Consider the following 22059-nt stretch of genomic DNA (forward strand, 5'->3'; position numbering starts at 1 on the left):
GGTAATTTGACATATCAATCAGTTGTTAGCACCTACCGGCTATTGTGGTGTGGATACATGCCAATCATGGAAGCATCTGCCTCTATTTGCTGGTTCCTGTCAAACCTGTCTGCGTGCGGACCCTGCTTTAGATACATAGGTCATGAAGATATAGCAGACAAGCAATCAGGAACTCACGTGAGGAGGGAGTTCAAGGGAACCGGAAGCGAGAGGCATATGGAGGCAGCTATATTTGTTTCCTTTCAATTCAGGTTTATTTGTTAGTATTAGAATTATTATTGTGTATACTTATATAGAGCAGTTGTTTACAAAAAGCAGAGCAGACGGCCATGACAAGATGCAAAGTACAAGGGTCATCCAGAAAGTAACGGCTGTATTCTTCCATTAGCCATGAAAGGTATTGTTTCAGTGTAATTTAACTTGCATATGTCAGGTTAACCTCTTCTCTCCCTGCACCATTTGTCACATGACTGCAGAATACCAGTAACTGTTTGTTCAGTAGCATTAACATGATGCCCCCTTCAATGTCTCTACACCATAGGGATTGAAATATTGTAAAAGGGTATTATAAATGCTTAAAGAAGGTGATTATGTGGAGAAATAATCAGAAGATACAGGGGCCCATATGCAATTCACTTTTTCACCTACGTTTTCTCCTAGGGGATACATTTTCATCTTTGATTTAAAGTCATTTTTTAGCACTTTGCAAATGAAAAAGTACCAAAAAGTAGATGAAACAATACTGCAAAAATTATTTTGAGTATTTGTTTGCTTGTTTGCAGTATTTTATTTACCAATTGTGAAAATATCACCTAGGAGAAAATTGAATTGCATATGGCCCAAATGGTCTAAAATAAAATAAATGTTTCTTTAATTTATTCAATGAAAATGGCTGTTACTTTCTGGATGACCCTCGTTTAATACAACAACACATCAGGATATGAAATACTGAGGCTTTAATTCCAGCTTCCCCTTTGTTCATAAGCATAATGCACTACAGCTAATCTAGCCAAAATCAAGGTGCAGTAAAACTAAATGATATGTATGAATCCCCCCAAACTCCCATCCCATGCCCAGAACTGTGAAATAAATACACCTCCAGGTACTTGTTGTCACATGACCACCATGCGTGCCCTCTCCCTATGCTGTAAAACAGCGCTCCATTAATCTTCGCAGAGCACCAAGTGACACAAAGGTCTAGGACTTGGAAAAAATGGCCTGAAGCAGCGATGTGATTGCCATTTCTGGATATGAAATAATGCGCAGAGAATTATTATATAATGAAATCAGACATGTATAGGAAATTGGTTATGATGGGAATACAGAAAATGCACATTGTGCTCAGGTGAAGGCTTTAAATAAGGAGATGAATGCATATAAATGAATATTAAAGAGAGTCTGAAGCCAAAATAATTTGCTGTTTTTATTGTTCACTTATGTTAAGCAGTAAGACCATAGCTGATTCGCTACAACAGCGCGGCAGAACGATGTAGTTATCTGCTTCCTGAAGGAGGCAGAGCTTTGCGCTGTAGCTCTGCCTCCATTCCAGTCAATCTCCGCCGATCTCTGCCTCTCCACGCCCCTCTCAGTGAAAGAAGAGTGAGAGGGGCGGGGAGAGGTGGAGATTGACTGGACTGGAGGCAGAGCTACAGCGCAAAGCTCTGCCTCCCCCGGGCAGCAAAATCCAGACCTGGAAAATCGTGGAATTTTGCCCCGAGGTTTTAGGGAGTTAAACCTTGTTCTGCTGCGCTGTTGCGGCGAATCAGCTATGGTATTACTCCTTAAGCAATAAAAAAAAAGCAAATTATTTTGTTTTCGGACTCTCTTTAATGTGTACCTATATTTGTATTGTTTACAATGCACTTATAGATCTGTGGCTGAGGCCATTCTTACCTAAGCTAGGGCCATACTTACCTAAGCTTGTCTGATGATCTTTTATTCTCTGCCCTTTTGTGGTGCAGTTCTATTGGGGTGGCTGATCCTTTAGGCCACGTTTCCACTACCCGCAATCCCTTCCTTTTTCTTGCACCCAAATTTGGAAGGAGAATGACGGCTTTTTGAAATTAATTAACTCTGGCAGGCTTTGTTCACATTAGAGGAGTTTTTTGAAAAATTTAAGCACAGGCGTTTTTTCTAAAACGCACAGAAAGTGGTTACACCATGTTGTGCCATGGTGTAGTTCAGACTAAAGCGTTCCGTGCGCTGTCAGTTTTCAAAAGCAGTGCTTGAGCCATTTTAGGGCATTTTTGCTATAATACAATACAATACAATAATACAATAACATTTCTATAGCGCTTTTCTCCCATAGGACTCAAAGCGCTTAGGCTCTCTCAGATTCAGTAGTTAGTAGGATGAAGTATTCACACAACAAAAGTTATATTTCTGCAAATGCCAGACTGAACAGGTGGGTTTTCAGTCTGGATTTAAACACATCCAGGGATGGGGCTGTCCTGATCTGTTGAGGTAAGGAGTTCCAAAACATAGGGGCAGCATGACAGAAGGCTCTGGGACCAAAAGTTTCCAAGTGGACTCTGGGTATGACTAGATTATTAGAACCTGTGGATCTGAGAATGTGGGGATTGCTACGCAGCTGTAACATATCTTTCAAGTATCCAGGGCCTAGATTATTCAGGGATTTAAATGTCAGTAGGCCGATCTTGAATAGGACCCTCCATTCTATAGGTAGCCAGTGAAGGGAATGCAGGACTGGCATTATGTGGCAGTGACGGGGTTGGTTGGTTAGCAGTCTGGCAGCAGTATTCTGTATCAGCTGTAGGCGGTACAAGACCTTTTTTGGAAGGCCAGTGTAGAGAGCATTGCAGTAGTCCAGTCGGGATGTGATGAAGGCGTGGACTAAGGTTGGCAGATCTTCTGGGGGTATGAGGTGCTTGATTTTTGCAATGTTCTTCAGGTGAAAATAGGATGATTTCACCACCGCAGAGATTTGAGTTCTGAAGTTTAAATCCCCATCAATTAGAACTCCCAGGCTACGCACATGATCAGAGCTGCGTAGATCCGTGCCTCCTATTCCCAGTGGTGAAGACTGCAAGTTAAGTTGTTTTGTTATCATGCTCTGCCCTCCAATCAGAAGGACTTCAGTTTTGTCTGCATTTAGTTTCAGCCAGTTGTCATTCATCCATTGCTGTAGTTCACGTAAGCAGGCGTTTATAGTTAGAGTTGGGTCTGTCACACCAGGCTTGAAGGAAATGGGAGGTATAGGAAAAACGCAAACAAAACACTCACAAAACCGCTTGTGGAGCGATTGCGTTTGCATTTTTAAGAATAAATACATTGTATTTATTCTTTTCCGGATCAAAGAGTTCACTTCCAGACTTGCGTCAGGGAGTGAATTGCCAAAACTCTTGAGAAAAACGCATCGGAAACTGATAACCCCCAAAAACAAATCGCCCATCCAAGCGCCGAGAATCGGAAAGAAAAAACACCTCAAAATAAGGCCGCAATATCAACAAGGCCGCACAGAGTGGAAATGGGGCATTAGGACAGGACTACTGTGCCTCCCACGCCCAGAATGTCTGCATTCCTGGCCCAATGTCTGACCCTGCATAATTTGGCATGCAAAAGCAAATGCATATTTGCATGAGCAATGTCTCGTGAGAAGCCAATTAGGCCAAATTTGCAAAGCCAGATTTTTCAGGTTCAACTTGGTTTGATTCACACATAAAAATTCTCTGTGTAGTGTTTCCAATGTCTCCCCATGCATGACCATTTGTTAGCCCTCTTGATTAGTACAGAGGGCTGGGCGGCAGCTTGCTGGGGACGCACTAGAACACTGTGGGATTATGGCAGTAACCTTTTCGGATGCAGCCTTGGGGCTGCTTGACATTCAGAAACACAGAAAATCAGTAATCATGATCACAAATGCATTTAGAATCACTGCTAAGCATTTTCACAGCCATTTTGCTTCTCTATACTCATAACAGAATTGCTGGAAAAATGCTTCAAGTTGCTTGTTTGCGATTTTGACAAAAACAAATGTGAAACAGCGCAAAGAGTTTAATTGTCTAAGCGCTTTTCAAAATGCTGGCGGTTAGAAAAGCACCTCAAAGCGCTTTAAGGGAATTGCGCGATTCCCGCTAATTGCAAAATGCTAGCGTTTTTTAAAAACGCTTGTGCTATATTAGCCTATGGCAGTGTTCTCACTGCCACGTTTGCGGGCATTTAGCAATTATCGCTAATCGCAAATGCGTTACCTGCAGTGTTTTGCCAGTAATTCTGGAGCGATTGCAATTAGCATGTATAGAACTGCTAATCGCGATCTTTCCAAAAACGCAAATTTGTCCTGTGATTTCTCCGCGTTAAATTGTGGAAAAATCACCTGCGGAAAATGTTAACGCAAATTGCTAGCGTTTAGCGATTTTAGGTGTGAATGGGCCCTTAGTGTGAAACAGCCTTTACTGTCTAGTCAACCATTTCCCAGGAATGCTAGACCCACTTTAACTGGATGTTGTATTTAAAGGGCCATTCCATCCAAAACTAACTTTTTTTTAACATAACAGCTTCATTTTTCTTTTTAATTAAAGCAAAAGTGAAACATCCGCGCTTTAGTTTCCATCAACCGCTGATTTAAGCTCTGATAACGACCGCCTCTGCTGAGAATCCAATGTGTCCAGCAGCCCTTGACCCCCTTGGCCCGCGATCCAACTGGCGGATCGATTTAGCCAAGAAATGGCCGAGGACATTCTCTCGCTCACTCCACCTGTCACCTTATGCTACTCCCACACTGCTCCTTTGGCCCTCCTCCCCCACACACAGCAATAGAATGCATCTGTACAGTGTCCACCCTTCAGTGTTGGCCGAAGGATTGAGTACCAATGCCTGATGGGCAACATGTCATGCACGTGTGTACGAGGCTTAAAAAGAACCCGAGGTGAGAGGGATATGAAGCCTGACATGTTTGTTTCCTTTTAAATAGTGCCTATTGCCTGGCTGTCCTGCTGATTCTCTTCTTCCAATACTTTAAAGTAAACCTGAGATGGGGCAGTAAAAAAAATATACATACCTGGGGCTTCCTCCAGCCCCCTCCAGGCTCATCGCTCCCTCGCCGTCGTCATCTGCCTTCTGGTTCTTCTGCAATTGTCCCCGGAAAGTCCTCCATTCTGGGGCCAACTGCCAGCGCATGCAGGCACAGTCCAGCCACGCAACGGGGGAGTGCGCACAGCCACACTGTTACCTGCGCTGACTGGAGGATTTTCCAGGGCCAGTTGTGGATGAACCAGGCAGCGGAGGAGGATGGTGAGGGAGTGATAAACCTGGAGGAAGCCTCAGGTATGTATTTTTTTTTCATTACCATCTCAGTTACACTTTAAGCCATAGACCCTAAACAAGCAGGCAAAATTAGAAGATATAGATAATTTCGTTCATGAAGAAGTCTACTTCTACTGATACCAAAGGTTTTAAAACCACCTTTGCAATAATAGTCATAGCATTGATAGTGGCTGGTGTGGAACCCTGGAAAAGCTGAATGCATAGCTTGCCCCCAAGCTGCATCATGTAATAGCCAGTCACTGGTGCTTAAAGGGAACCCGAGGTGAGAGGGATATAGAGGCTGACATGTTTGTTTACTTTTAAATAATACACATTGCCTGGCTGTCCTGCTGACCCTCTGCTTTTAATACTTTTAGCCATAGACCCTGAACAAGCATGCAGATCAGATGTCTATGACAAATCTGACAAGATTAGCTGCATGCTTGTTTCAGGTGTGATTTAAACCCTACTGACCAGAAAGATCAGCAGCACTGCCAGGTAATAGGTATAAATATGGCAGCTTCCATTGGTCTCACACCTCGGGTTCCTTTTAAGATTTCATAATGTCTCATTCTACCATTAGCAGCTGCACATACATTCTCAAATAATTCTCATAAGTTTGTACACAGAGATATGTATGTTGTTTCTAGAGGTCATTATCTCTTGTTGAGATTGAACAACACTTATGCTGGGAATACACGTTACCTTTTGCGCGTTCGATTCTCCACGCGATCTATTAGCCATTCGATTCTCTGCACGATTCTCTTATCGTCTGCTCGTTTTTCTTATCTTTTTTCAATTTACTTCTATGAGAAATCGAGCGGAACAGAATTGAGCGGAGAATCGGACATGTCGAAATTTTATCATTGAAGGTATCTATCGGAATGATTCTCCGCAAAAAACGTAACATGTATTGAATTTCCCAGCATAAGGGGAGAGTAAAGTGGCTAGGATAGATTTTCCTTGTTGAATGGTACTGTTGCTCTCAGATGAGGCAAGTCCTGAAATCTCTGCACAAAAGCTGCAATGCAGTTGGGTGGTGGTCGGATGTATCTATCTTACAAATACGGTCGGATGTATCTGCTTCTAAATTAAGAGATTGTGACATGTACATTGCTTATTCCTGATGATTTTATAAACAGAGAAGCCAACAATATCACTCTTCACAATAATCAATAGGGCACATCTCTGCAAGGCTCATTAAATTCTTATTTTGAGTAAAGAATTACCTATTTCCTGTCATGAAGGAAAAATCATTCCTTCTGACTTGCTAGCCACTAATTTGAGTTGTGGTGAATAAAACGTCACATGATGATGCTGGTACAGGGGGAAGAAGCTTTGTTTGTGAGACATCATTAGATAACAAGTGAGAATAACAGCAACTGTATTTTGTTTATTTTTGTTTTGTAAACAATATAAAGATTATTAAGCATTCAACAGTTGAATCACATTCCCAACACAGGTTACTTCCTCTTTAAAACCACAGCAAGTTTCACATATCCCATGCCTCCCATTAATTCTTATATTCTATTCATTCAATAACTTTATTGCTACTTATCACACCAAAAGTATCTATATTTTTCTTTTCGCCACAAATTAGGCTTTCTTTGGGGGGTACTTTTTGCTAAGAATTATTTTGTTTTATTTGTATGTTAAAGGGAATAACAAGAAAAAAAAATGATTGTTTTTTCAGCCATTGTAATTTTAAAATAACGTGCTGCAATACGTAAAACCCACAAGTTTTATTTTCCCATTCGTCCTAGCTATTGCAACATTTAAATTATGTCCCTAGTGTAATGTATGCCGACAATATTATATTTGGAAATAAAGGTGTATTTTTTTCAGTTTTGTGTTTCTTTATAGTATATCAATAGTTACAAGCCCTAATTTGCAAAAATAACAGTGATATTCCATAATGACATACATATTAAAAAATCGGAGTGCCTAATGCAACTATTTATGAATTTTATTTTTTTTAAAGTGTTTTATTTGTATGCAGTAAGTAGAATCCCTTTATCGTAAATGACAATCACTGAACAGCAACACCAGACCAGATTATAAGTAATAATAAATCATTTATTGAACTTCATAACAATTAAAATTATTTAAAATCAAGCAGAATCAAAGAATGATGGGGCATACATTGTATAATAACAATAATAATGATCATAAATAAGTAGAGTAAACTCAGAGGACAATTTAAGTGCTAGTGCATCATACTGCAGAGAAATACCACAATACGCATATTATATATCATACAAACATGTGCAGGCAGTAATAAGTGTGCTTGTGCATGTATAATCAGTGAGCAAAGTAGTATAGATACCCAAAGAGGAACCATAACCACAGAAGAACACCAGAAGTTAGTGAGAGTGTATATCAATGAATAAGAGTCACAAGAAACAGAGCAAAGTGCACCAATAGAGAATCAGAGTGACCAAACAATGCCAAGAGAAGTAGTAGAGACCATACAAAAGTGCCGTACAAGGAAAGGGTCCGACCAGGAGAGACATCAGACTCCAGCGACCCCCACCGCTGTCTTTTGCGATTCACCAGCATAACTGCCTTTCTCAATACAGTTATGCAACCAGTTATGATGAGATATACAACTGTATCTTTCGACCTTCTCCTAAAAATGACTTTTTTAGATATCATGCAATTTTATTTTATATTTTAGTCAAGTTTTTAATTTTACTGTTTCCTCGTCTCTACTCAATGACATTCATTGAAGTATGCCAGAGCTAAAATCTATGAACTGTTGCTTGTTTTTATCTCTTTCCTGCTCTCAGAAGCCATTTACTGCAAGGAAAGTGTTTTATGGTTGTAATTTCTTATCAGTGAGGGTATAACTGTACCCAATCCCGACCCAGACAGAAACTGTCACTTGCACACCTGATGTTTAACTCTTTCAGGCAGAGTAAGAAAAAAAGAACAGCATAGTCATGTATGTGCTTGGCACCTCAGTTGTCCTTTAAGAATGTAAATCAGGGTGAGGAAAAATGTTACAATCGGCAAACACTGACTAAATAATATATAAATTATTGTTTTAAAATATACGCAATCGTAAGAATTACCATAAATTACACTCAGTAAAGTTTAAGAAAACATCTCTAGGGTCCTGTTTACAAAATGATTTATGAACCCTATTTTCAGACCACCGGTGTTATAAAAGATGCACAATTAGCCAAACTGATCTCAATCTTATGAGTGATTGCCAGTTATCTGTACTTATTAGTGATGATTACAGTACCATATTTATTAAGGGGAGAACAGCATTATCACTACATTTTAGATCACCAAAAAGTGTTCATACGTTTATAATGGTGAATCCTTTTGGCTGCAATGCAAAGGAGTGGAGAACAATGGGATGTTTTTTTTTTCCTTAGACACTTTGTCCGCCATTTTTGTCACAGATGAATACTAGAATAGTGTCAGGAAGCAGAAATTAAAATTATGCGCTGCCTACTTTTTTCACAAGAAGATCGAGCAATGATGTCACACACTGGAGCACCACTGGGGACAATATCGTCGCCTAAAGCCTCATGTACTCTGCTGGCAATATGCACAAGAAGCTAGGCACTTGCAACTGTACCTGTGTTGGGCTATCAAAGATGCCCTCCCCTTCCTTGGGAGAAGGAAAGAGGGGTAAGATTCTTTCCTGAGGGTTAAAAGAGTAAACCCACGCAGAAATCCATACAGACACTATTAATGAGCTTGTTGCAGCCTTAAGTCTGTGTCATTGGTGTGATCATCTCCTAGCACTGATCCCTGAGGTAACCCCTTGCACTTGTGGCTTGTCTTAGGACTTGCAATTGTGTTTTCTTCAAAGATGGATGTTATGCTGCATGTTGGTCTATTTGTGATGCTGAGGCGTTTTTTTGCATCGCATGTACGAAGTGCCTAGGGTTTTTTTCTCCTTCCACTTTGATATATTTTATGAAGCGCTATACAGTTTCAATGTGTAGCACTCTTGCACATACCATTGAGCAATTATCACCTTTACTTGTTCTTCCATTATGTGTTTCCATGCAATGTCCTGTACGTTTGTGTAATGTTACAGTCTACAAACTCTTGTTGGTTTCAATGAGTTTTTAGGCAATGTAAGATGGGACGTGGGTGTGTTGGGACTTTGTAGTGACCATGGTTACATTTTCCTGGGGCACACAAGTCTGTTTGCTGTAAATATGGTTAGTAAAGGTTGTTTTTTTTTTGACTTATCACATGGAATGTTGTACATTGTTGTTTATACAGTATTATTCCACAAAATACATTAGTTGTCTGGGCAACCTGAGCTTGTGATTTTCCTTGCATTAGGCTCCTTTCACACCAAGTCCATTACATCGCAACGGACAATATCATCGCATTACAACATGCGCCGATAAAATAGCGGCGCCAGGACTACCTACTATGCAAATTGCAGCTTCAGTAATTGTACTGATATTTTACTAGTGGCAATATCTGCCGCTGGTTTCTCTTTATTACTTGTATGTGGGATTTACTGCTAGTTAATGTCAGAAGGTTATTTCTTCTAACAACAACCGTGCCTCTTCTCTGCAATGCATGTAAGTAATACAGAAAACTAGACAACGCAGTTGTGCGCTGTAAAGTTTCAACAATACACTGGATAGAAAAAAGATGACATTGGCCTCAGTTCTGGTAGCTGTGTGCAGTATTTTTTTTCCAGGAAAATACCGCCATTTGTATTTTCTGTTTTTTTGGCAATTCTGAAAGATTTTTCTACATGCAACCATTTCTCGGTAATTATCCAAAAATGAGGTAAAAAGTGTGGAAAGTGGGGTATTTCAGCAGTAAGTATGCATAAAATAACAATAATAGTCTTTAATTGTCTTCTATAAGTTGAAGTAGTCTTTGTAAGGTGTTTTTTTTTGGGGGGGGGGGGGTGATTTGATTAAAGGGGCACTATTGATTAACATGTTGTTTTTCAATTGAGATAGTAAGTGTATGGGAAGTGCTGCTAAGTACTGGTGTATACATTTCATTGTTTATCTATTTGATTACTGTTATCCAATTCCTTTCACATTTTTCTGAGGGCAGTCTGCTGAAATTCTGACAGCAGACTCCATGAGGGGAGGGGGGAAATTTCCTCACAGTGTAAATGCCCCCTATTTTCCATGAGAATTCCGATTTTCTGTAAAATAATGCAAAGTACTGCACATTTTATGACCTGATTTACTGTATTCGGTAATTTATGCCTAAAATATATCAGAATTGCAAACTGCATTTACTGTATGCAGTAAAATTAATGCTAAGGCCCCGTTGAAATCTGAGCGGGAATCGCGTAATTCCAGCTCACCGCAAACCATTAGCGTTTTTTAAAACCAATAGCAGTGTTCTCACTGTTAATCGCAAACGCCTTACCTGCAGCGTTTTGGCAGCGATTACGATTAGCATGTTTAGAACCGCTAATCGCGATTGCTCCCAAAACGCTACTGTCTCCAGTGATTTTTCCGCATTAATTGCGGAAAAATCACTCCCGCAAAACGCTAGCAGTAATCGCTAGCGTTTTAGATGTGAATGGGGCCTAACCCTATCAGAAATGAGGCTATTATTGCTTAAGGCATTCAAACCCATCAAATACCACAAATCTGGTAAATTGATAGCTGTATGTAGTTTCGTCTTACCTGAGAGAAGCCTGGTATCTACTCCATCTCCCCTAGGATAGTAATGTGTACTTTACTTTTAGGCAATCAGGAAACAACCGCTCGACTGCACTGTGGAAGGCAGTGCTGGACCATAGGCAGCCAGGCCTGGATACTGTAGTAAAGAAGAAAGATGCGGTCCGCAACAAGTCTCTCCACAGTTTTGTAATTTATTTAGGACGTATCCTCACAGCAATTAAAAAAGTACAAAGCTGACATGTTTCGGGCCATACAGCCCTTAATCATAGCACATGTGCTATGATTAAGGGCTGTATGGCCCGAAACATGTCAGCTTTGTACTTTTTTAATTGCTGTGAGGATACGTCCTAAATAAATTACAAAACTGTGGAGAGACTTGTTGCGGACCGCATCTTTCTTCTTTACTTTACTTTTAGTAATGTGTGGCAGTAAGAGGAACTCCAGTGAAAATAATGTAATAAAAAAAGTGCTTCATTTTTACAATAATTATGTATAAATGATTTAGTCAGTGTTTGCCCATTGTAAAATCTTTTAAATCCCTGATTTACATTCTGACATTTATTACATGGTGACATTTTTACTGTTGGCAGGTGATGTAGCTGCTGCATGCTTTTTTGGCAGTTAGAAACAGCTGTAAACATCTATTTCCCACAATGCAGCAAGGTTCACAGACAGGAAACTGCCAGGAGTACTACTCAGAGTTTCTTGTGGGAGGGGTTTCACCACAATATCAGTCATACAGCGCCCCCTGATGGTCTGTTTGTATAAAGGAATAGATTTCTCATGTAAAAGGGGGTATCAGCTACTGATTGGCATAAAGTTCAATTCTTGGTCGGAGTTTCTCTTTAAAGGCACTCTCCTGAATGGTGAGTTTGAATTCACTCTATGTTCTCTTTTGGGTCTGAATGAGCTTTGTAACCAGTGACAGCTGTATTTAAAACTTGTGTATTTGTGTACACTTTATTGTTCAAAATGTTTATTCTATTTCTCTCTTTACTGGAAAATTCAATAAAATCTTTGATAATCAAAAAGCAGTCAGGTGGGAGAGGTATTTGAGCTTGCCAAACTTCAAATTCAGCCCAGTTTTCCAAAAAGTAAGAACTTAAAAGACAGTTAACCATTAGGGCACAGATGTCGAACTCCAGTCCTCGGGGGGCGAGGTTCTCATTGATTTTGGTACACCTCAAACTAATTGATGAGACTTAATCAGGAAAGGTGTGGTTCATCAGGTAGAACACATTTCTCTATTTCTCAGTCCATCTGTGAGAAAAAGCGGAAAAGCCGCCGCATGTGCTCAGAACAAGGCGGCTGATTCCGCATCTAACGCAGTGGTTTGCACGTGTAGGCCTACATCTGCTAGTATGGCTGAACGCGGAGAAACCGGCGTATGCCCTGATAGCGGTGCGGCTGGTTCCGCGTCCAGCGCGGCGGGTGGTACACAACACATGTCTGGTGTGGCTGGGACTGATAGTCCACACAGGTTCAGAAGGACGCGCGCGCGCGCTGAGAGGCAGAACTTTTATGACAGCCAGAAGGGAGCCAGCTGACCAAGCTGGTCAGCTGACAATTCAACCAGTTCCCATTGGTCCAGCACTTAGGGGAGGCGCTGGAGAGCGCTGTGCTATGTATACCGGGTGCTGGTCATTCGCTGGTTGTCTGCCGTTGCGATCACTACGTGGAAGCACTCAGACCTTTTTGTCAGAATCTGTGTTACCATTCTGTTATACTTCAGACTAATTCCAGGGTGTTGATGATCAAGGACCTCACACCCAAGATTAGGGACTTGTGTTACCATTCTGTTATACTTCAGACTAGTTCCAGGGTGTTGATGATCAAGGAGCTCACACCCAAGACTAGGCATTGTTTATTATCTGTTATGTCTTACTGCTTTCCTGACCACTCTTCTGTTCACTGATTCGGTACTTTGCTATATCTGATACTCTGTTGCCAAACCCTGCGTGCCTTAGGATTACCGAATCAGCTTCCTGTCTTTGTACTTTGTATGTCCGTGTATTGCCGACCTGGCTTACCCGACCTTGAGAACTATCTCCCCAATTAAGGAGATAGTTCACAGATCAGTCAGTGACATCCTCCTATTGGTGGTGTCGCTCACGCTCTGGTCCTTCCTTCTCCCAGCCTGACTCCGCCCTGCGGGAGTTTCTCAGGCTGCTGGAAGGTACTCATTCTCTAGTGCAGTATTCCTTACTGCCTTTGTACCTGTCCTCCAGATATTGTCCTCAAAGTATTACTGTTGCACCAAACACTCATATCTCTCAGGTGTCCAGAGGTTAGTAATATATCTGATTATCGGTGATACTGCAGATCATCAATAATCAGGTATATATCTGTATTTTTGGTGATACTGCAGATCACCAATAATCAGACCCTCTCTGTGTTACACTGATCGTTACACCATCCTAAACACTGGCATGGATATGGCCCTCCAGGCCTGGAGTTCGATACCTGTATGTTAAAGAGAAGACAAATAATAAGGTTTAGTGCAGGAAAGGGTCATTACTTCTGTTTCTTTTTCAGCTTAAAATGAAGAGTGTGAATTCTACTGCAAAACAATCCGAGGGGAATACTAATCATTATACAAGGTCCAACTGGACAGAGCCCTATAAGGTACAGTAAAAGTATGTCGCTTTACTGATTTAGAATGAGAGTTGCAGTGTGGGTGTTCAAAGTAAGGCAGAGGTACCATGGTAGGGTCGCTGTTTATCCCCCACCACTCCTGTAGGAATACACAGAGTTGAGTGTAACTATCCCCAGGTCCTCATATAACACCTTGCACTGTGTAAATGTAAACTGACTGAGTGTAAGGATTAGACAGGCCTGCAACGACTATAAAGTGAACAGGTCACACAGTGTCTGTAACATAAGCTGAGTATCCCCCACAGCCTATATGGGGTAGAGGATGCAACTAAAATATCTTAAGAGGTGCTCTTATATAAACATGATTCAACATGCTTCACTCTAAAGGGCTTCGTGAGGAATAATATACAAGGTGCAGGTGCTATCTACGTTTGAAAAATATACAGCATTAAATCACCCAAGTTGCATCAAACAGCACCCCCACCCTTCCATAGCATACAGCCCAAGTTTGAGCTGAATGACCACGTTTAGCCCAGCTTTAAATATGGTGGATAAGGTGAAGTAGCTGCCCAATGGGCGTTAATGAGTCTGGCCCTTACCTCTTATGTGAAGCAGGTTCCCTCCAGGTTGGGTGGTGCATGGGAGTATCCTACTCCCATAGTCTGTGGACCGGGCAGCTGCATGGGTAAAACTGGCTGCAGAGGATAGTGTAAAGCCGCGGCTGCCGCATGTGGCCTCACATCCTGTGAGTCCCATCAGCATGGCAACCCTGATGGGTCTACTACATTTAGTGTGAATGGGGTGAGTATCATTAATTTGTATGACCTTCCACCCTTTACTAATGAGTATAGGTTTATGAAGCAATTAGTCTTGCAAGGGGGAGAACAGAGGCAGATTGAGCCCCTCCCAGTACCAAGCAGAGCCCCTCCCAGTATCAAGCGATGAGCTTCACACCTACTCTCGAGCGCCATCTTCTTCACCTAACTGGTGCAGCAGTGTCTCGCATGCGTACCAGGAGATACATGAAGGATGCGGCTGGTCGGATGGAGAATATGGCACATTCCATACGGGTCTGACGCCAGAGGAGCAGCACCCCATAGGTAAGTAGTGATGCTCACTCCTCCCCCTTCTGCCCCCCCCCCCCTCAATGGCACACTGCTTTACGAACCTCCTTCCCTTGTGGGTAGGTTAATTTAGCTACATACAGACACTGGGATGTAAGCTTTGTAGAAATGTTAGATATTGCAAATATTTACATATTGTGCAAAAATCTAGTGTTTATACAAAAGTGCTTTTGTTTCACATTTTTCTTCCCCTTACATCGCCTCTCCTCCTCACTGAGCCAGCCAGGTTGCCTGGCTATAAAACCCCAAATCACCTACATCACCCTTGGTAAATGCAGGTCCCTTTTTCCCTATCCCCAAGTTCAGCAAAAATCCATAATAAAAATCTGAGATTGCTATACTAATGTAGTAGCCATGAGCTGATTGCCACTTTATAGATCTCCAAATAGTGTTCTTGACTTTCAACTTGGAAACTGCTATAGGCAAAGGAGCAGCGTTTCAAACGCTGTTTGTTGTAAATCTTTCCTTTAGAAAGTATTCATACATCGCCACAATCAATAAGTCACAGCTGGCAATTCATTACCGCACTCAAGAGAATGATAATTTAAGGTAACCGCGTTACTGTAATCGAAGCATAGATCACCTTCATAATAAACCTGATCACCTGCTTATAAATTAATTTAACCACAGATTTTCAAAGTAAAGAACAATGAAGAAATGTTCTTTAATCAGATCACACTTCTTTATTAAAAAAAACAACAACAAAAACCCCACAGTGTCGATACTTTTCTATACGCTTGCAGAAAAGTATTTAGTGGCTTCTGACACCCACAGGGGGACATGGAAAAGGGATCCTGGAAGCTACATGTTGCTTCCAGGATCGCCTAAGCCCTGGGCAGGCAACACAAAAAATGGGATGAAAATGCAGAATATGTGAGAACGAAGGCACCAGCGCTGCCCATTCATTACAATGGGCAGTGCTTAGTAAGGAGAGCCACAGCCGACATTTACATCCCAGGAAACTTCCGTGTGAACCGGCCCTAAAGTGTACCTGAAGGCAAGTTTGGAAAGACAATTAGATACTTACCTCTGCCACTCTCTGCTGCAATCCTGGCTTGTAATTAACAGTTTTAGGCAGTGTTTACAAACAAACTAACCAGGAGAGAAGCGATACAAACCCTCTGCAATTAGGAAAGGCTGCAGTAAGCCAGAGCACATTAGAACAGGCATAGGAACTTATAGGATAGAAGGACTAAGGCTGAAAAATTTGTTACAGAGTCTCTTTAACGTCGCATCAAATGTACCGTCCCACTGTGAAAGGGGCCTAAGGCTTGGTTCCCACTTGAGCAGATGCAAAATGGTATGGACACTGTGGCCCATATGCAATTAACTTTTTCTCCTTAGTTTTCACCTCTGTGATATTTTTACATCTTGTCATAAAATACATTTCAAACCACTAACAAGCAAGAAAATACTTAAAATAATTTTGATAGTACCTTTTCACTAACTTTTGGTACTTTTTCGAAAGTAAAATGCTTAAAAGTTATTTTAAAAAGAATATGAAAATGATCTCCCTTGGAGATAACTCAGGAGAAAAAGTTAGTTGCATATGGGCCTGTATGTTCATTTTACATCCACTCTGTGCTGTCTGCTCCGCCCAAAGAGATCAACGCTCACATGTCCTGCCGCCACTCAGTCCCTCTGTATTCAGTCCAAAGGCCGGCAGGTGCTTTAGGCCAATTCTCCCTAACAACAAGGAGAATTTTTATTGGTCCATTATGAACCAATGAAAATTCTCCCTATTGCTGAGAATTCCTACACTTCTTCCCTGTGTTCAAGGAGCGAGGGGTGGCAAGACTTGTAGCTTGGGGCAGATGCAGACGCATCCCCCTGTCTGGGATTATCACGGACTGCACAGAAGTGCGTTTTCGATTACTGCAACGGATCCCACAGATTTGTTGCAGAGAGACAAGTGTGAATGGTTCTTATTTATAAAATAGGAGCCAATCAGGTATGACCGGATAATGGACAAAAAAAAGTCTGTTCCCCGCTCTAGTTGGAACACAGCGTGAGGCTCTGTTCCCTGTTCCCTCTTGAGCAGAGGAATAGACATTTTTTTGCCTAATCTCTGCTCCACAGCAAACGGCTTTTATTTTATAAATAGGAGGCGTTCATACTTGTAACGCTGCATGAGATCCGCTGGATCCAACGCAGTAAGCGGACTGCACTTCTGTGCTGGCCGCGATAATCCCAAGCACACGGATGTGTTCTCCCATATAGCCCATGGGGGAGCGCACCTGCCTTAGGGCTACAGCTGCACCAGCTTCTGCTGGCCGTACGCATAGCTCCCAACTGTCCCTCTTTCGGAGAGACAGTCCCTCTTTGGGAACCCTGTCGCTCTGTCCTTCTCATTTGTCCCTTTTCCGGACTTTGTCCCTCTTTCTATGTAAATATACAGCATACATTTCTATACATTTCATTTACATTCCCATCCTTAAAGAGAACCCGAGGTGGGATTTAATTATGTTAATGGAGCACAGAGGCTGGTTGTGCACACTAACACCAGCCTCTGTTGCCCCATGGTGTGCCTCCAGAACCCCCCTGCGCGCCGCTATACCCCCCGCAGTGCTAGTGACACACAGCGTGTCGCCAGCACAATGTGTACCTATGCCTGTCTGTTAGCGCCGCTCCCCCGCCTCCTCTGTATCGGCGCTACCCGCCCGCGTCCCTTCCCTCCCGCTGATTGGAGGGAAGTGACGCGGGCGGGTAGCGCCGATACAGAGGAGGCGGGGGAGCGGCGCTAACAGACAGGCATATGTAAACATTGTGCTGGCGACACGCTGTGTGTCGCTAGCACTGCGGGGGGTATAGCGGCGCGCAGGGGGGTCCTGGAGGCACACCATGGGGCAACAGAGGCTGGTGTTAGTGTGCACAACCAGCCTCTGTGCTCCATTAACATAATTAAATCCCACCTCAGGTTCCCTGTAACCACTTGAGGACCACAGTGGTAAACCCCCCTAAAGGCCAGGGCAATTTTTACTAAAATGGCCACTGCAGCTTTAAGGCCAAGCTGCAGGGCCGCACAACACAGCACACGAATAATCCCCCCCACCCTTTTTCCCCCACCAACAGAGCTTTCCGTTGGTGGGGTCTGATCACCCCCAGCATTGTTTATTTATTTTTTATAAATATTATTGTATTTTTTCTTAATAAATGTTCTGTTTTTTTTATTTATTACTAGCTGATTGGCCGGGTATGTGTTTGGCTGGTGTTGGCTCCGCATACTTTTTCTAACCCTAACTCACAATTACTCAATGACCAAGTTTGTGAGCTTTGGGTCTTTGGTATCGATAATTTGCATTGAAATGAAAAAAATCTGATTGGCTGTTTGTAGCTCCACCCCCTTTTCAGAATTTAAACCCCAGTCACCCAATAACCAACTGTACCAGGTTTGAGGCCTGTGCCATTAACAGTGCAAGAATGGCAGCAATTAAATATTCCCCTTGTGAAGCTTGATTCACTTTTGTAGGCTCCACCCACTTTTCTGAATATTAATCCCAGTCACCTAGTGACCAACTGTGCAAAGTTTAAGAACCCTGCCATTAACAGTGTAAGAATGGCTGCAGTTTACATTTTCCCAGTGAAATCTGTATTTGTCTCCACCCACGGATGACCCGGCGCTGCCCGGGTATGTATTTCACTGGTGTTGGCTCCGCCCACTTTCTAACCCTAACACACAAACACTCAATGACCAAGTTTGTGAGCTTTGGGGTCTTTGGCATCAATAATTTGTATATTCCAATAGAAATGAAACAAATCAGATTGGCTGTTTGTGGCTCCGCCCCTCTCCAGCATTTGAACCCCAGTCACCCAATGACCAACAGTAGCAGGTTTGAGGCCTCTGCGTATTAACAGTGTAAAAATGGCAGCAATTTAACCACTTGCCGACCAGGGGAATTTTCACTGATCGGTGCTGCGTGGGCTCTACAGCCCGCAGCACCGATCAGGAGTGCAGCAGGGCGATCAGACTACCCCCCTTTTTTCCCCACTAGGGGGATGTCCTGCTGGGGGGGTCTGATCGCCGCCGGCCATTAGTGGGTAGCGGGGGGGGGGGGCTCCTCAAAGCCCCCCTCCGCAGCGTTTTGTGCGCTCCCTCCCTCCCCTTACCTCCCTCTCCCTTCCTGGGCTGCGAAGGACGGATTTCCGTCCTGTGCATTGTGGGATAGGCTTCAGCCTATCATATGCCGGCGATCCCCGGCCAATCAGAGGCCGGGGATCGCCGATCTGCCTTACGGCGCTGCTGCGCAGCAGCGCCGTATCATGTAAACAGCGGGGATTTCTTCCCCGCCTGTTTACATTTTGCCGGCGAGCCGCTATCGGCGGCTCTCCGGCTGTTCACGGAGACATCCTCCGTGAACTGACATGGAAAGGCCGCTCGATCGAGCGGCCGTTTCCATGGTAACCCGCAGACGACCAGTTTACGCCAATCGGCGTTAGCTGGTCGTCAAGAGGTTAAATATTCCACTTGAAAATCAACTGGTGAATTTTGATTGGCTATTATAGGCTCCACCCATTTCCCTGGGTATTAAGCTGGGCAAAGTTTGGGAACCCTGCCATAAACTGTGTAAGAATGGCTGCAGTTTACATTTTCCCAGTGAAATTCGTTTTTGGCTCCGCCCACTATTTGTAACCTGGACATACAGTCACTCAATGACCAAGTTTGTGAGCTTTCCGGTCCTTGGCATTAATAATTTGTATTTTCCCATGAAATGAAACAAATCTGATTCAATGTTTGTGGCTCTGTCTCCTTTTCTGAATTTGAACCCCAGTGACCCAATTACCAACTGTACCAGGTTTGAGGCTTGTGCCATTAACAGTGCAAGAATGGCAGAAATTTTAATATTCCCCTTGAAAAGCGACATGTGATTTTTGATTGGCATTTTTAGGCTCCACCCACTTTTCTGAATATTAATCCCAGTAACCCAGTAACCAGCTGTGCAAAGTTTGAGAACCCTGCCATTAACCGTGAAGAAAGGCTGCAGTTTACAATTACCCAGAAAAATCTGTTTTTAACTCCACCCACTTTTTGTAACTTTGACACACAGTCACTCAATGACCAAGCTTGTGAGCTTTTGGGTTCCTGGCATCAAAATTGTGTGACTGGAAGCAGTTTATCCAGCAAAGAAATCTGGCTGTTTGTGGCTCCACCCCTTTAGTGAATTTGATCCCCAGACACTTAACGACCGACTGTAGCAGGTTTGAGGCCTCTGCCATTAACAGTGTAAGAATGACTGCAGTTTCAATATTACCCTTGAAAATCAATAGGTGAATTTTGATTGGGTCTTGTAGGCTCCACCTACTTTTCCGAATATTAATCCTAGTCACCCAGTGACCAACTGTGCAAAGTTTGAGAACCCTGCCAATAACTGTGTAAGAATAGCTGCAGTTTACATTTTCCCATGTAAAAAGTTAGTTGTTTTTGGCTCTGCCCACTATTTGTAATCTTGACATAGTCATTCAATGACCAATTTTATGAGCTTTGGGGTCCTTGGCATCAATAAGTTGCATTTTACTATTGAAATTAAACAAATCTGATTGGCTGTTTTTGGCCCACTCCCTTCAGAATTTAAACCCCAGTCTCCCAGTGACTGACTGTAGCAGATGTTAGGCCTCTGCCATTAAGAGTGTAAGAATGGCAGCAATGTAAATATTCCCCTTGAAAATCAAAAGGTGAATTTTGATTGGCTGCTGTAGGCTCCACCCACTTTCCTGAATATTAGTCCCAGTCATCCAGTGACCAACTGTGTCACCTACCCACCCAGTTTGAGAACCCTGCCAATAACAGGATGGTTGAAATCAATCTAACAAATCTGATTGGCTGTTTGTGGCTCCACCCCCTTTAGTGAATCTGGACCCCAGTCACCCAATGACTGACTGTATCAAGTTTGAGGCCTCTGCCATTAACAGTGTAAGAATGGTAGCAATGTGGATATTCCCTTTGAAAATCAATAGGTAAATTTGAATTGGCTGTTGTAGGCTCCACCCACATTTCTGAATGTTCATCCCAGTCACCTAGTGGCCAATTGTGTAAAGTTTGGGAACCCTGACATCTTAAAAATGTAGTTGTTGGCACCGCCCACCTTTTCTAACCTTGACATACAGTCACTCAAATGATCAAGTTTATCAGCTTTGGGGTCCTTGCTATCAATACTTTGTATTTTCCCATTGAAAAATAAACAAATCTGGCTATTTGTGGCTCCGCCCCCTTTCTGAATTTAAACCCCAGTCACCCAATGACCAATTGTACCAGGTTTGAGGCATCTGCTTTTAACAGTATAAGAGAATGGTAGCAGCTTAAATATTCCCTTTGAAAATCAAAAGGTGAATTTTTATTGGCTGTTGTAGGCTCCACCCACCTTCCAAAATCTTAATCTCATTCACCCAGTGACCAACTGTGCAAAGTTTGAGAACCCTGCCATTAACGGTGTAAGAATGGTTGCAGTTTATATTTTACCAGGGAAATTTGTTTTTTGGCTCCACCCACTTTTTGTAACCTTGACACACAGACACTCAATGACCACGTTTGTGAGCTTTCAGGTTCCTGGCATCAAAAATGTGTGAATGGAAGCAGTTTATCCACCAAGGAAATCTGATTGGCTGTTCGTGGCCCCACCCCTTTAGTGAATTTGAACCCCAGTCACCCAATGACCGACTGTAGCAAGTTTGAAGCCTCTGCCATTAACAGTGTATGAATGGCAGCAGTTTAAATATTCCCCTTGAAAATCAATAGGTGAATTTTGATTGGCTGTTGTAGGCTCCACCCACTTTCTTGAATCTTAATTTCATTCACCCAGTGACCAACTGTGCCAAGTTTGAGAGCCCTGCGATTAACTGTAAGAATGGCTACATTTTCCCATTTAAAATGAATGGCTGAAATTTGACTGGCTGTTTTATGCTCCGCCCACTTTTCCTGGATTTGTAACCTCGGTCACCAAGTGACCAACTATGCCAAGTGTGGGGACTCTGGCTTGATTACTGTGAGAATGGCAGCCTTTTACATTGACTTGAATGGGTGAAATCTGATTTGCTGTTTGTAGCTCCACCCACGTGTGCAAGGGGAGGCGCGAGACCACGAGAACCTATCATCCCAGGTAGTAAGGGATCTGCATACCAAATTGCGTTCAAATTGGTCAAGCCGTTTTCGAGTGATCGCGGCACATACACACATACATACACACACACACGCACGCACGCACACACACACACACACACACACATACATACGATTTTATATATATAGATGTCCCCATCCCTCCCTCCCCTGGCCAGCCTATTACTGCTGATTGCTCTTTGGTGCCCCAGGGAAACAGCCGTGTCACATGGCCGTCTCCAGTACAGCGCTGCTGCTGATCGCAGCGCTGTACTATGTAAATTGACGGCGGTTTTGCTGTCTAACAGTCAAGCGGCAATCGCCACTCAGAGACTTAAGGCGGGGC

The sequence above is a fragment of the Hyperolius riggenbachi genome, chromosome 4 (genome assembly GCF_040937935.1).
Source record: "Hyperolius riggenbachi isolate aHypRig1 chromosome 4, aHypRig1.pri, whole genome shotgun sequence".
Taxonomy (NCBI): Eukaryota; Metazoa; Chordata; class Amphibia; order Anura; family Hyperoliidae; genus Hyperolius; species Hyperolius riggenbachi.